Below are 14,461 nucleotides of genomic sequence, written 5' to 3'. Positions count from 1 at the left end.
TACATGAGAGAGGACCCAAGCCTTACATTAGTGTTTAGATTGTAAAATGTGGACTTTTTTCGGTGTCCTTGCGGAGTTACTAAAGATTACAAAGTATTTCAAACTGCCAAGAAAATAGAGGGGATTTCCTAGAAAAATTTATCTGAGTTGGAAATAAAGTTGTAACTTTTCCACTGTCCCGATAATGCTGTCCACTGCTTGTAACCTATGTAGGCTTTAGAGAAGGAAGGAAGGGAGGGAGGGAGGGAAGGAAGGGGAAAGAGGGAAAGAGTCAAGGAGAAAAGGAGGAAAGGACAGAAGGAAGGAAAGAAAGAAAAGGAAAGAAGGAAGTAGTACACTGTTGAGATCTCTGAGGTGTCCCATTACTTATCTTCTGTGTGGCTCAGCCTCATTAGGCTAACACAGTCTTACAAGTTACTGTAAAATGGTTGATTTTTGTCTTCATCAAGTGACCTTGGAAACTCCAAGGCCTGTAGCAAATGAAGGGGAATTTCAATTCCAGCACCATGAATGTTTTCTAGAAAGACTCACTGCTCATCTTGAAGCACTATACACTTGACCCTTGCACAATGTGGGAGTTGGGGCGCCACCCTTCCCCGCCATGGAAAATCCACGTATATGTGTAGTTGGCCCTCCGTATATTCAGTTCCTCCGTATCCGAGGTTCCACATCCACATATTCAACCAACCTTGGATAGTGCAGTATTTACTAGTCATAGAAATCTGTGTGTAAGCGGATGCAAGCAGTTCAAACCCACAACTGTATAAGAGAAGGAAGCTATTAAAAGCGGTTACTCACCAACCGCTGCTAAAAAGTGTCTGTGTGCAGACATCTCAAATCCATCCCTAACCTCCTCACAACAGCCAAAACTCAAGGTGGGTGAGCGCCTTCTGCTCCTGCTCTCCCAGCTACCACCCACTTCCGTACCTGCTTCAGGCTGCCCGTTTGGAACTTCTGGCCACTCTTTCCTGCCCTTGACATTCTTTTAGGTGTGATTCACATGAAGTAAATGACTGGGATGAGGCAGTGAGAGTGAATCTCTGTGTGATCCGCTCTGAATCCTGTAACCCACACCCCAAAGACAGCCCAGGGCACTGAGCCCAGCAGGGTTGCTCCTGGACTCGGAGAGGCAGCCAAGGGGACCATACCCAAGGCCACCACAACCTGAATGCAGATAAGTCACCTGCCTTTGTAAGGATGCCGCTGAATAATCAAAGTACATTTATTTCTGAATTCCTAGTCAGGATCATAAAAGAGAAACACTAACTCTTAGGTGATAGAAACAGTAGTAAAATACAGTACACAGGAAAGTCATTTGAATGATAACGAGACAAAAGGTACAACAGCAAATGAAAAATAGCAACTTTAAATACAAAGTGAAGCAGTTTAATAAGAGATGTTGTTAATAAGAAAAATACATATCCCCTGTCTTTATTACATACTGTACAAAATAAAATATTGCACCTTTGAGTCATATAATAAATATATACAAAGAGTATTGTACAAATGATCTCTCTTTTAATTTAAAAAGCCTTCAACAATCAAGTGTGATTGCGATGAACAACTCACAGGCTGGTGTGACCTCGTCACGTTCCCGCCCCCATTCCCAACCACCAAACCCTCCACGTACAGTAGCGTCCATCCCAGTGTCAGTGAGGCTGCAGTTAACGAACAAGAGACCTGGTGCTCAGGATATGGCAGAGAGACTCAGCAAGCTTGTCCACAGACAAATCCAAAGCCAGAACGCACTGCTCACTTATGAGTGACTGCGGACTAGGGCCAGCACACCTGCTTCGGGTAACTTTGCTGCCGACAGGCTATAGGCAACATGTGCACAGGCAGCTGGGACCCCGAGTAAAGAAGTATGACCACTTATTTGGGGTTGTGTGCCATCTAAAGCCATAACTGGTAGAATGTTAAGGTAAGAGCCCCCTAACCAAATCAGCTTTAGAACTTACAATTAAATACTACTCCCAATGCCTTCAGCAGCAACATCTTCTCCAAACTTTACCTCCACCCTGATGCCATCACTAATGCCAGCATTGGCACGATCCAAACCCAAACCAATTCTGGCCTAACCCTAAGCCATAAAGCCAACTCTAGCCTTAACAATAACTTAACCTCCATTTTTCTCACCTGACCCAAGGCTAAAACTAAAATGAACCCTAAACTTATTCAACAAATCCTAACTCTAACTCCTCATCCTAACTGTACCTTCCAGCCTAACCCTAATTCACTTTGGATTTACTGAAAAATCGGTTCAAATTAAAACAATTATTTACTATAAACAGCTCTTTTCAGCTATCATGTTTCATTGTTAGATTACTTTCTCATAATTTTTCCAAAATAAAAATCCTTAGGAATTCTATCTTATGCATAAATTAGGTCTAACAAGGCTTTGATTTTTCTGTTTGTGTGCAAGAGAATAGTGCTGAGAAAAGTCTCATTCACAGCTCTTAAAAGAACGCTTTGAATATACTTCAAAATCAGTAGAAGAGGTTAACTTTCCCTCTCCTTTAATTTCCAAGATGCCGCATTTGGTCACAGATCCATTTCCGTAGTTGTGAAAATGGCAGCAATGTTTCCTCTGTGTTTTCTTCCCTAAGTTCTCTGAGAGCAAGGACAAGATGCCATTCCCCCAGGATGCCTGGATCAGTCAGGGTCACAAGCCTGTCCAGAGCGATTGTCTCCTTTTCACAGACTAAACGTAAGGGTCCATAAAAATGCCATTAGAGCCAACATCTTAACAACTACTGGCCAGAGCTTCTAAAATGTAAATGCCTTATAAGCCTGTTGCAACCCTACAACTGAGAGAAGTCATCAGTTGCTGTGTTTCTCAAGCCTTCAGGATGTCATACTCTGTAATAGTCTATAAACACAGACCTACTAGAGCATGGACTTGAGGATATGGGGATGAGGAAGGGTAAGCTGTGACGAAGTGAGAGAGTGGCATGGACATGTATATACTACCAAATGTAGGGTGGATAGCTAGTGGGAAGCAGCCGCATGGCACAGGGAGATCAACTCCGTGCTTTGTGACCACCTAGAGGGGTGGAATAGGGAGAGTGGGAGGGAGGGAGACACAAGAGGGAAGAGATAAGGGAACATATGTTTAAGTATAACTGATTCACTTTGTTGTAAAGCAGAAACTAACACACCATTGTAAAGCAATTATACTCCAATAAAGATGTTAAAAAAAAAAATCACAGGAAGAAGCAGCTCATGACAATGCACAGGTGATCTTGGTGATTTCCTGATTAGAAGGACATGGCGAGGTCCCACGTGCAATGGTGTGCCTGCTACAGTATTTTATGTTAGTCCTGGAACATATCATTTAAAAGAGTTTCAATTAAAAACCGGCCATGAGGAAATGACAGTCCCAAATTTTAACAGTGGTGATTTTGCATCTTCTGATTGTAGACTCTAGAGGGTTTTTTTGTAAAGAAATACATGTTTTTGTGCCAGCTACATGGGGAAGAGAGCTTTTACATTTTGTTTCATCTTCACAGCGGCATTAGGACCCCCCTGCAAAGTTTTATCCTTCTTTCTTTTTTTCTTTTTTTTTTTTTTTAATTTTATCCTTCTTGACATGACTGACAGCACCTTTGTTTGTAGAGGTCTAATGAACACAAATTAAGATGCTTTACAAACGTACAGTAGTGAGTTGTGTCTGTGCAGCCTCTTGCAAAAAAATACATATATATATATATATCCATTTAACACATAGCACATTAGAGACCTAGTTTAAAAACATGCTTGATTTTATGAAAAGCGGGAAACTGAGATCACAGAGGGAAGCAAAGAAGCTAAGCTTGGGTTAGGGCCACTGCTTGGCACTGGAGTCAGAAGTGCCCTGGACTCACTTCTTAGCTGGGCCAAGTGGCTTCTTGATGCCCTCCGGGGACGTCACAGCCCTTCAGGCCACCTCTTCCTCCCAGTGCTGACAACAGCACTAGCTTCTGGGGTGTCATGAACCCCAGGGAAAACTTATCAAAGCTATAGACCTCTCCCTAGAAAACTATATATGATTCCATTTCCACATAACTTCAGGGCATTTACACACCTGCCCAATCCCATCCAAGGAAGCCTCGTCTGAGGGGCTGAAACTCCAAAGCAGAAAGAGGCTGTGGAGAGGCTCCCGGTGCTCGTTAGAAGGCCACCGACCACCCTACTCAGGCAACTATTTTTTTTCTCTAAAGAACTCTAAGTTGCATTCACATCAAAGCAGCTAATCTCCTGATGTCCCAAGATACCACATCCGTTCAGAACAGCCCTGTGGGCGAGACCCTGACAAGGTTGGCTCCATGCGGTCCGGTTTGCACAAGGCTTCGGGGTGGTCACGGTACCTGAGAGGGGTACGTACTATCACAGGAAGGCCCCAGGCAGTGCCGCCAGGAAGAGGGTTTCTTCCCCGGTTCGCGGCATCTCTCAGCCACCGTCTTGCAGCTCCTCGTGTGGACACAGTCCACCTTCCGAGACTGGAAGCTCTGACCACAGGCTGACGTACAGGGTCTCCAAGGGCCTGCGCGCCAACATGCGTCACAAGCCCCCGACGAGCAGTTCCTCCAAAAGGTGGGTCTGAAATGAGAAAAACAAACAAAAAAGTGGACAACAGGAGAAAGTGGGGTGTCACTTCTTGCTGGGATCAAGCCTTTTACTGTACTGTACTTTCCGTATAGCAAAGGCTTGACAATTCGGACCTTATTCAACAGGAAACTCATCTGCATTGCTCCTGGCTGACTAAGCAAAGTGGTGGAGGAATCACAACCTCAGTAGAGGCGAGCAAACCACGTGTTTCCATGAGCCTCCAGCACCACATCAAGGCACGCACCTCAAAAGACACAGTCTCCTGATGAGCTGGAGCAGATCGATTTAGGCAAGGAAGAGAAGAATGACACATTTGTTAACAAACTGTAAGCTCTGTTAAATAAGCACTTGAAATAGATTCTGGTATGAGTATGAATTTGTTTGTGAGCAATCTTCTCTGCTAAGAGGAGTGCTCTAGTTTACATTTAGGACACACTCTTAACTCGTGGTGAGAGCTAACAAAGACCTTTTGGGAAGAGGGGTCTACCTCTAGCCTCCTTCTCCTTTAAGACAGAACAGAAAGTAATGCCCTCTGTTTTGTTGTTGTCAACAAGGGTCCACTGTATGTGTATATTTATTTGACAACCATGTGCCAGAGAATTTTCCGAATACTTTACATAGATTGACTCCTTTAATCCTCACAACTACCCTACACAGTAGCTACTTAATTTTTTTAATTGAAGTATCATTGATTTACAATATTATATTAGCTTCAGGTGTACAATGTAGTGATTCAATATTTTTATACTTTATACTCCATTTAAAGTTATTATAAAATACTGGCTATATTCCCTGTGCTGTGCATTACATCCTTGTACCTTACTTATTTTATACCTACTGGTTGACACCTCTCAGTCTCTTAGCCCTGTCTTGCCCCTCCTCCATGACTTTCCCCCCACTGGTAACCACTAGTTTGTCTCTGAATCTATGAGTCTGTTTCTGTTAGAGTCATTTGTTTTATTTTTGAGATTCCACATATAAGTGACAGCATATGATATTTGTCTTTCTCTGTCTGACTTGCTTCCCTAAGCATATATACACTCCAGGTCTATCCATGTTGCTGCAAATGGCAAAATCTCATTTTTTATAGCTGAGTAATATTTCACTGTATATGTACCACATCTCCTTTATCCATTCATCTGTTGATGGTTACTTAGGTTGTTTCCATATCTTGGCTATTATAAATAATACTGCTCTGAAAATTGGGGTCCCTATATCTTTTTGAATTTATGTTTTCATTTTCTTCAGATTTATACCCAGGAGTGGAATTGCTATATCATCTGGTAGTTCTCTTGTTAGATTGTTAAGGAGTCTCCATACTGTTTTCCATAGCGGCTGCACTAATTGACATTCCCACTCACAGTGTACAAGTGTTGGCTTTTCCCATCCTCAGCAACATTTATTACTTGTTGTCTTTTTGACAACAGATATTCTGACAGGTGTGAGGTGATACTTCATTCTGGTTTTGATCTGCATTTCCCTGATGATTAGTGATGTTCAGCATCTTTTCATGTGCCTGTTGAATCCCCTCTGATTTTTGAAAAGACATTTACCCTGGATGGTGAGCCACCTTAGTGCACCCACTTTGGGGTATCTGCTCTTGTTCCCTAAGGCAGGGCTCCTGGAACTGATGTATTTGTACCACATGAGAATGTCTCACCGTCCCCTAAGATGACTGGAAGAGGACCCTAACCTGAGCTAGTTCAATCACTGTCTTTCTCCCAGGAATCTGGAAGTTGCTGGAACAAGACATATAAACCTGAAGGCTGGAGTAGTGGTGGCCATACTCTGCCACATGGGCCAGAGAAGTACAGTAAAATAACATTCAGAAAGAACAAAGAGTGAAGCAGACACACACAGAGCTGCAGAGCTGAGAGGAGAAATAACTCCTCCTCATTTCTTGGTTACAGTCCTTCCTGAGGTGTCACGGCATTATCCCTTTGGATCGAGACATTTTTGTGTTCCTATAAAAGGCTCCCTATCAGTGCACATAATCCGTAAGGAGTGTTGAAACATCACTGGAAATGTAATTAGATGGAGAAAATTCTGATCACCTGAACTTCTCTAAGAGACTATTACACATAGTTGGAAGCAATAGTTTGATTAGCCAGTTAGGGGGAGACTCTATTAAAGGGTTTACTTAATACTGTCCCATCAAGCTGTTGATAAGACTTGTAAGAGGAAAAGGGATGAGGGTGTCCGCTTAACTGCAGGGTTTTTGTTTTCTCCAGTGGGTATGAACCTCAGGGGGGCGAGAAGTTGAGTTGCTTTGGACAAGAGGGCAGAGACTGAGTACTCTTCAGCCATCCCCTATGCAGAGATCAGCTTTTCTACTGAGAACAGTTGAAGAAATAGTCCAAGAATACTCAAAGAAAACGTTTGATAAGATGCCAAATTGTTCTATGTGAGAATGGTGGTCCTATCTTAATAAGATATTTCCCACCCTCTTTGTATAACTAATTCCAAGTTGACTTTTGTTGTTTCCAGCCCAAAGGACCTTAACTAATACAGCCTCTTTTTCTGCTTTGTTAGAAGACAGGGCCGGTGGGAAGTCAGAAGAAACTATGTAGCTTCCTAAACATGAAAGATGAGAGAGGCACAAGGAGCTAGAGACCAAGGCAGATGCTGAAACTCAGGAGGCTGGTCATTGAGGATGCAGCGAAAGAGTGCAAGGTCAGTCCAGCAGAGAGTGTCCCCTCCTTCCGGGCAGGGATGGGGATGGGGAGGCCGGAGCTAGGGGGACACAGTCTGGGCACCAACACTGTGCACACAATTGGAACTCGTGTTTTTCTGTGTAAAACATGAAAGTAGACATGGCAGCAGAAATCATAAGGTAACCCTGTTTCTACTAGTCTTTCTCAATTTCTCATGCCTATTCAGTCCAGCTCTGTTCCTACCTCAAATAACCCTTTTCATCATCAGCCAGATAGAACTACTGATTCTGTAGGGCAGTAGATTTCAAGTCTGGCTTACTATCAGAGGTATGTGGGCAGCTTTAACAAAATGTAGATTATGAAAGAATTAAAAACAAAAGAAAACATAAACAAACGAACAAAAGAGATATAGATTGCCAGGTTCCACTCCCTCTGAAAGATTCTTATTCATTAAGGGCCACTTGAGGCCCAAGAATCTTTCAAGACACTTCCCAGGGAATTCTGACTCATGGCAGAGGTTAGGAATTACCTCTTTGGGGAACAAACTCTCTAGGTCCTCCAGCACGTCCTCAGATCCCTGTGTTGTCTTCTTGCCATAATGTGGGCTAGTTTACCCTGATAATTCTCACTCCCTTTATAACTCTTTTCAGTGGAAGCCACACCTCCCAAACCCTTCCCAGGGCCAATAATAGAGGCTAGCAGATGGCCTGCTCACCACTGATTCTCTACCAGTGGCCACTAATAATGTTACTCCTTGTAACACACCCTCTAATATTTACTGAGGCCCTACTATGGCAACTGGGGGTCTCCAGCCAGCCCACTGCATTGTAAAGTGAGATCTAGTACCTCACCTACCTTCAGCGAGCCCACAGGAAGCATGCCCAGTCAGCAGAAGAGGTCTGTGGGGGAAAATGAGGCCAGAAAACTGCAAAAGAAACCCACAGAAGCTCTCTCAACTAACCTAGTCCTTCTTCCATAAACCACCAGATATTTGGGGAAAACTAACAGCATGAAAGAAAAGTACTAGGACACTAGTACTAAAAGCTGAACAGCCAACCCTGGAGGAAGCAGAAACCATAGAGAAAATGAAAGGCAACTTGACTCTTTTCCCCCTTCAGGGTCTAGGAATTTTTCTTCTATTACTTCTTTTATGTCTGCCCTTTCACTTCATTTCCATATCTCTTTCTCTAAAATCCCACTTAATCAGATATCCTCCTGATAGATCCTTCCGTGCCTTTTATCCTCTCTATTTCTTGCTTCTTGTGTTGGTTGGAAAGTTCATGGCATATCCAAGGGACTGAAAGAAGGACAGTGGCTGGAACACAAAGAGTGAGACAGAGTGAGGTCTCGAATGAGGCTGTGCAGGGAAGTAGGACTTGACCTTGCAATATTTTATAGGGCACATTGTGGATTTTAGTCAACCTTTTCTCTAAGAGCAAGTGAAGCCTCTAAAGTGATGTTAATCGAGCAGGGAGACGGGGTGTGGTGGTGGTATGATCAGATTTGCATTTTGGAAAAGATTACTCTGGCTGCAGTAGGGAGACTGGGTTGGAAAGGAGCATGGATGGATGAAGGGAGACGGATGAAGGGAGACCAGTTGGATGGCTTGGCCAAGGGTGATGGTGGTAAAGATGGAAAAAAGTGGATGGGTTGGAGAAAAAAATACAAAGAGCCAAAAGTAACCAGAAAAGCACAAATTACAATAAGATATATTTTTTCATCCATCAGATTGGCAAAATTTTTTAAATATTGAAAACCTATATAAAGTTGATTAAAAGGGGGACTCTCATATATTGTTGGTATAGACATTTTGATGGTAATTTAGTAGTATCCAAATGAGCATTACTGTCAATTCAAGTCCATATCTAAAATTTATCCCATAAGAATATTACCCTTTGTGCATAAAGATGTTCCGGGATGTTCACCGCAGCATTTGTTTGTAATAGGGAAACAACTGGAACAATCAAATGTCCATTAGCAATGGAGTGAGGTAATTCAAGTACAGCAATTCAAAAGAATAAAGTGACTCATGTACTCGGATGGGAAAAAGGTCTATAATGTATTGATAAGTAGAAAAAACAAGTTTCAGAAAAATATAGCCAGTATGTTGTAAAGAAAGCTCAAACCACGTAGGTGTTTGTAATATAAATATATCTTTGAGCGTGCAAAGTAAAACATCTGGGATGATACATATCAATCTGTGTGTGGTCTCCCATCTTCCGAACAAAATTGGAAACTGGGTTTTCTGTTGAGAATAAGGGCAGCTGTTGCAAACATTTTCCATTCGAGGAGAATGGTTCTGGCTGGAATTGTTTTGGGAATAGGAAATGCAGCTGACCCTACATTGTCAAACCGTACTGAAGGCTCAAAGTAGAAACAGAGCCAATTGTCAAGGTCATCTCATTTTCTCCAGCAATACTCAGGATGTGGAGGAGGAAGGAAGAGCCGTAGAGTGAGCATCTTCTATGACCCAGGCTGCTTAAGTGCTTCACACTAAACCAATTAATCAAAACTTCCCGCAAACAAGATAACCTACAGACTGGGAGAAAATACTTGCAGATGATGTGACCGACAAAGGCTTGATCTCCAAGATATACAACCAGCTCATACAACTCAACAACAACAACAAAAAACAAGACAACCCTATCCAAAAATGGGCAGAAGACCTAAATAGACATATGTCAGAAGAAGAAATACAGATAGCCAATAGGCACATGAAAAGATGCTCAACATTGCTAATTATTAGAGAAATGCAAATAAAAACTATAACGAGGTTCCACCTCACACCAGTCAGGATGGCCATCATTAAAACGTCTACAAATAACAAATGCTGGAGAGGGTGCAGAGAAAAGGGAACCCTCTTACACTGTTCGTGGGAATGTGAGGTGGTGCAGCCATTGTGGAAGACAGTATGGAGGTTCCTCAGAAAACTAAAATTAGAATTACCATATGATCCAGCAATCCCACTCCCAGGCATATATCCGGAGAAAACTATAATTCAAAAAGATACATGCACCCCTATGTTCAGGGCATCACTATTCACAATAGCCAAGACATGTAACAACCTAAATGTCCACTAACAGATGAATGGATAAAGAAGATGTGGTACCTATATACAATGGAAAACTACACAGCCATATGAAAGAATGAAATAATGCCATTTGCAGCAACATGGATGAAACTAGAGATTATCATACTAAGTGAAGTTAAGTCAGAAAGAGAAAGACAAATACCATACGATATCACTTATGTGTGAAATCTAAAATATGACACAGATGAACCTGTCTATGAAACAGAAACAGAATTACAGACATAAGAGAATAGACTGGTGGTTGCCAAGGGGGAGGAGGCTGGGGGAGGTATGGAGTAGAAGGCTGGGGTGAGCCGATGTACGTTTGTATATATAATGGATAGACAGTAAGGTCCTACTGGATAGCACAGAGAACTATATTCAATACTCTATGGTAAGCCATAATGGAAAAGAATATTTTTTAAAAAGAATGTGTATGTGTATAACTGAATCACTTCGTTGTACAGCAGAAAATAACACAACATTGTAAATCAACTCTACTTCAATTAAAAAAAAAACCAAACAAACCTCCAAACCAGAATTTCACATGGACACCCCACTGTGCAGATCAGGAGGTTAGGTAGTCCAAGGTTACACAAGAATAGAGTGGTAGAACTCCAAATTTCCCCATTAGTGTTCCCTCTTGGCTTTCTCCTCACTTTCTCTGGCTGGAGCACGCTCCTCTGGGGTGGTGGAGTCGCCAGACCGAAGGGGTCTGGGTGACCTCTGAGTGACCTCAGGGAACAAAGTTCTTCTATCCCTAAATAATCTGTCAGCTCAGACTTCTATAAAAGAGGGAAGCATTTTTTTTCTTGTGTAAGCCCCTTAACGAGATAAATGTTAATTTTATTCTCTGCTAAAGTAAATTTTATTCTCTGCTAATAACGTTGGACGTTATTCTGTGCCAACGTCCTAATCAAACAGTTTCTAAACAAAGGAATAAAATAGTTCATTGAAAACACTAGGTTACAGATTTAATCTGTAAACCTAAATGAAATATTATTAGGCTTCATCAGCTTTGTATATAGAGGGAAAGATACCTGTCTATTCTCAATGCTACTTTTTCCTTTCTCTTTGGGGTGTCTCTGTATGTTGAACATCCAAATAATTTGTAATGATAAATAGTACATGTTAATGTGTATTTTGGTATAATACATACTATTGAGGATGGCACCATGAGAAATCATAATTTAGTAGTAACTGTCCATTATGAGAGGTGGTACAGAGGACAGATGATGCCACTTTCAGGCGATCATAGTCACTACTGAGGTGGCAGAGGTTGTGTGCTGCCCTAGGGCGGGGCCGGTACCTCCTGTCATCACAGCCGGACTCAGAACAGTTGAGGTGTTGACAAATTATATGATGCTGCTGCTGCATCCTCACAGCTCGACCCAGGCAACGTCCAGGACACTGGAACAAAAGCACAATGCAGTATAAACAACGTTGTGAGCTCATTCATTCTGGGGTTCCAAAACCATGTGCTGTGGCGGCATTGCTAAGGACTAGCTACAGGGGGTCAGCTGTCCCCAAGGGAAGTTAGGGAGGATGGAAGCCCAGCTCTAAGGACCAGACAGGCCTCCTTCAGAGCCAGAAGTTTCCTTTCCTCCTCTTTTCCCGCAGAAACTTAGACCACGTGTGGGCAGAAGGGGAAAGGACAGGGCCAATCTGTCTGTAATTGACCAGGCTTAGGTTCAGAAATGACTGTGCTTAAAACCATAAGCCATGGGCAGGTTTGGGTTTTCCTGCTCAGAGCAAAAATGAAGGCTCTGTGTTGAGGTGAGTTCAATTACAGAAAAAACATATTTTGACATGCAGTTCTTAAATTTTTCTGTACTCATAACACCTATTAATTTTTCTTGTAATTTGTTTTATGCTTGAAAAGGTCTTTCCTGTCCAGTCCAGTTTAATTACTTTTCCACTGAGCACTTTAATCAAGTCAGAATTTATTCTGATGAGCGTGATGTATGTGAGTTTGGGCTCTCATTTTACTTTTTTTTCTTACATTAGTTGACCAATTTCCCTCATACAGTCTTTTTTTTTTCCTAACATTATTGTGATATAATTCACATACTGTACAAGTCACTGTTTAATGTATACAATTGAATGGTTTTTAGAGTTGTGCAACCATCACCACAATCAATTTTAAGACATTATCACCATCCCCAAAAGAAACCCTGTCCCCTTTAGCATCTACTCCCAATTCCTCCCATGGCCTCTCCCCCTCAGGCCTAGACAACTAACTCTTGAGCTACTTTTTTCTCTAGAGATTTACCTATTGTAGACACTTCGTATGAAGAGAATCATACAATATGTGGTCTTTTGTATCTGCCTTCCCTCCCTGACCATAATGTCTTTAAGGTTCATCACCTTGTAATACATATTAGTACTTTATTCTTTTTAATGGCCAGATGATATTCCATTGTACAAATATACCACATTTATCTATCGGTCAGTTATTTCCAATTTCTGAAGTTTTATTATGGGTTTGATTTGAGTTATTCCCACTTTTTGGTTCTTATAAATAATGCTGCTATGAACATTCACATACAAGTTTTTGTGTGAACCTGTTTTCGTTTCTCTTCGTTACATACCTAGGAGTAGAATTACTGGGTCATATGGTAACCCATACATTGAACCTTTTGAAGAACTGTCAGACTGTTTTCCAAAGTGGCTAGACCATTTTACATTCCCGTTTGCAAAGTATTAAGGTTCCAATTTCTCCATGTCCTCATCAACACTTGCTACTATCTCTCTTTGTGATTAGCATTTCGCTAATGACTAATGATGCTAAATATCTTTTCCTGTTCTTATTGGCCATTTGTAAGTCTTTATTGGAGAAACGTCTATTCAGATCCTTTTCAATATTTTAATTAGTTTATTTGTGTTTTTATTATTGAGTTTGAGTGTTCTTTATACATTTGTGTGTGTGTGTGTGTGGTATGCGAGCCTCTCACTGTTGTGGCCTCTCCCGTTGCGGAGCACAGGCTCCGGACGCGCAGGCTCAGCAGCCATGGCTCACGGACCCAGCCGCTTTGCGGCATGTGGGATCTTCCCGGATCAGGGCATGAACCCGTGTCCCCTGCATCGGCAGGCGGATTCTCAACCACCGCGCCACGAGGGAAGCCCTCTTTATACATTTTAGAAACAAGTTCCCTTTCATATATATGATTTTAAAATACTTTTTCCCACTCTGTGGGCTGTCCACTTTCTTGATCATGTCCTTCGTAGCAAAAAAAGTTTTTAATTTTGATGTGGTCCAATTTATTTTTGTTGTTGTTGTAGCTTGTGTTTTGGTGTCATATCTAAGAAACCATCTCCTAATCCAAAGCATGAAGATTTATGGCTACATTTTCTTCCAGGAGCTTTATTGTTTTAGCTCTTAAGTTTAGGTCTCTGATAAATTTTGACTGAATTTTTTATATATGTTGTAGGCTAGGAATCCAAGTTCATTCTTTTGTATGTGGCTATTCAGTTGTCCTGCACCATTTGTTGAGGAGATTATTCCTTCCCCATTGAATGGTCTTGTCACCTTTGCAGAAAATCAGTTGACACAGATACATGGATTTATCTCCAAACTTTCAACTCTCTTTCATCAATCTATGTGTCTATGCTATGCTAGTACCACACTCTCATGATTATTACAGTTTTGTAGTAAGTTTTGAAATTGAGAAGTCTGAGCCCTCCAACTTTGTTCTTTTTCTAGATTGTTCTGGCTATTCTGAGTCCTTTATATTTCCACATGAATTTTAGGATCAGCTTGTCAATTTCTGCAAAGCAGCTGGGATTTTGAAAGGGATTGTGTTGAATCTGTAGATCAGCTTGGGGAGTGCTGTCATCTGAATAATATTAAGTCTTTTGATCCATAAATATAGGATGTCTTTTCATTTATTTAGATCTTTAATGTCTGGGAAAAAAAACTTTCTGTAGTTTTATACTATTTATTTTTTTTGAACTATTCTTCCCTCTATGATGAGCTGCCTTTGAACTTTAAACTCATTTTACATGGGTTTGTTTCTGTACTCTAATTATATTCCATGACTCACGTCTATTCCTGTACTAATGCTGCACTATTTTACTACAACAGCTTTGCAGCATGCTTTGACATCAGATAAGGAAAGTCTTTCTATACCTCTAGTAATTCGCTTTTCTA

The 14,461-nt window shown here is 41.4% G+C and overlaps 1 long non-coding RNA gene across 4 annotated transcripts in view; it reads left to right on the top strand.

Annotated features, from left to right (window-relative positions):
• The window catches only part of LOC131765117 (uncharacterized), a 112,643-nt gene that overhangs the window by 14,604 nt on the left and 83,578 nt on the right, over positions 1-14,461 (top strand). For 2 of the 4 annotated variants that reach the window (XR_010835434.1, XR_010835435.1), the window contains exons 5-6: positions 4,713-4,913; positions 7,120-7,260. This is a non-coding gene — a long non-coding RNA (uncharacterized lncRNA). Of the gene's footprint in view, positions 1-4,712; positions 4,914-7,119; positions 7,261-9,654; positions 10,734-14,461 lie in introns of those variants that run through there. The other 2 variants (XR_010835436.1, XR_010835437.1) reach the window with 2 other exon arrangements.

Source organism: Kogia breviceps, chromosome 11 (assembly GCF_026419965.1).
Source record: "Kogia breviceps isolate mKogBre1 chromosome 11, mKogBre1 haplotype 1, whole genome shotgun sequence".
Taxonomy (NCBI): domain Eukaryota; kingdom Metazoa; phylum Chordata; class Mammalia; order Artiodactyla; family Physeteridae; genus Kogia; species Kogia breviceps.
This window is presented reverse-complemented; position numbering and strand designations above follow the sequence as displayed.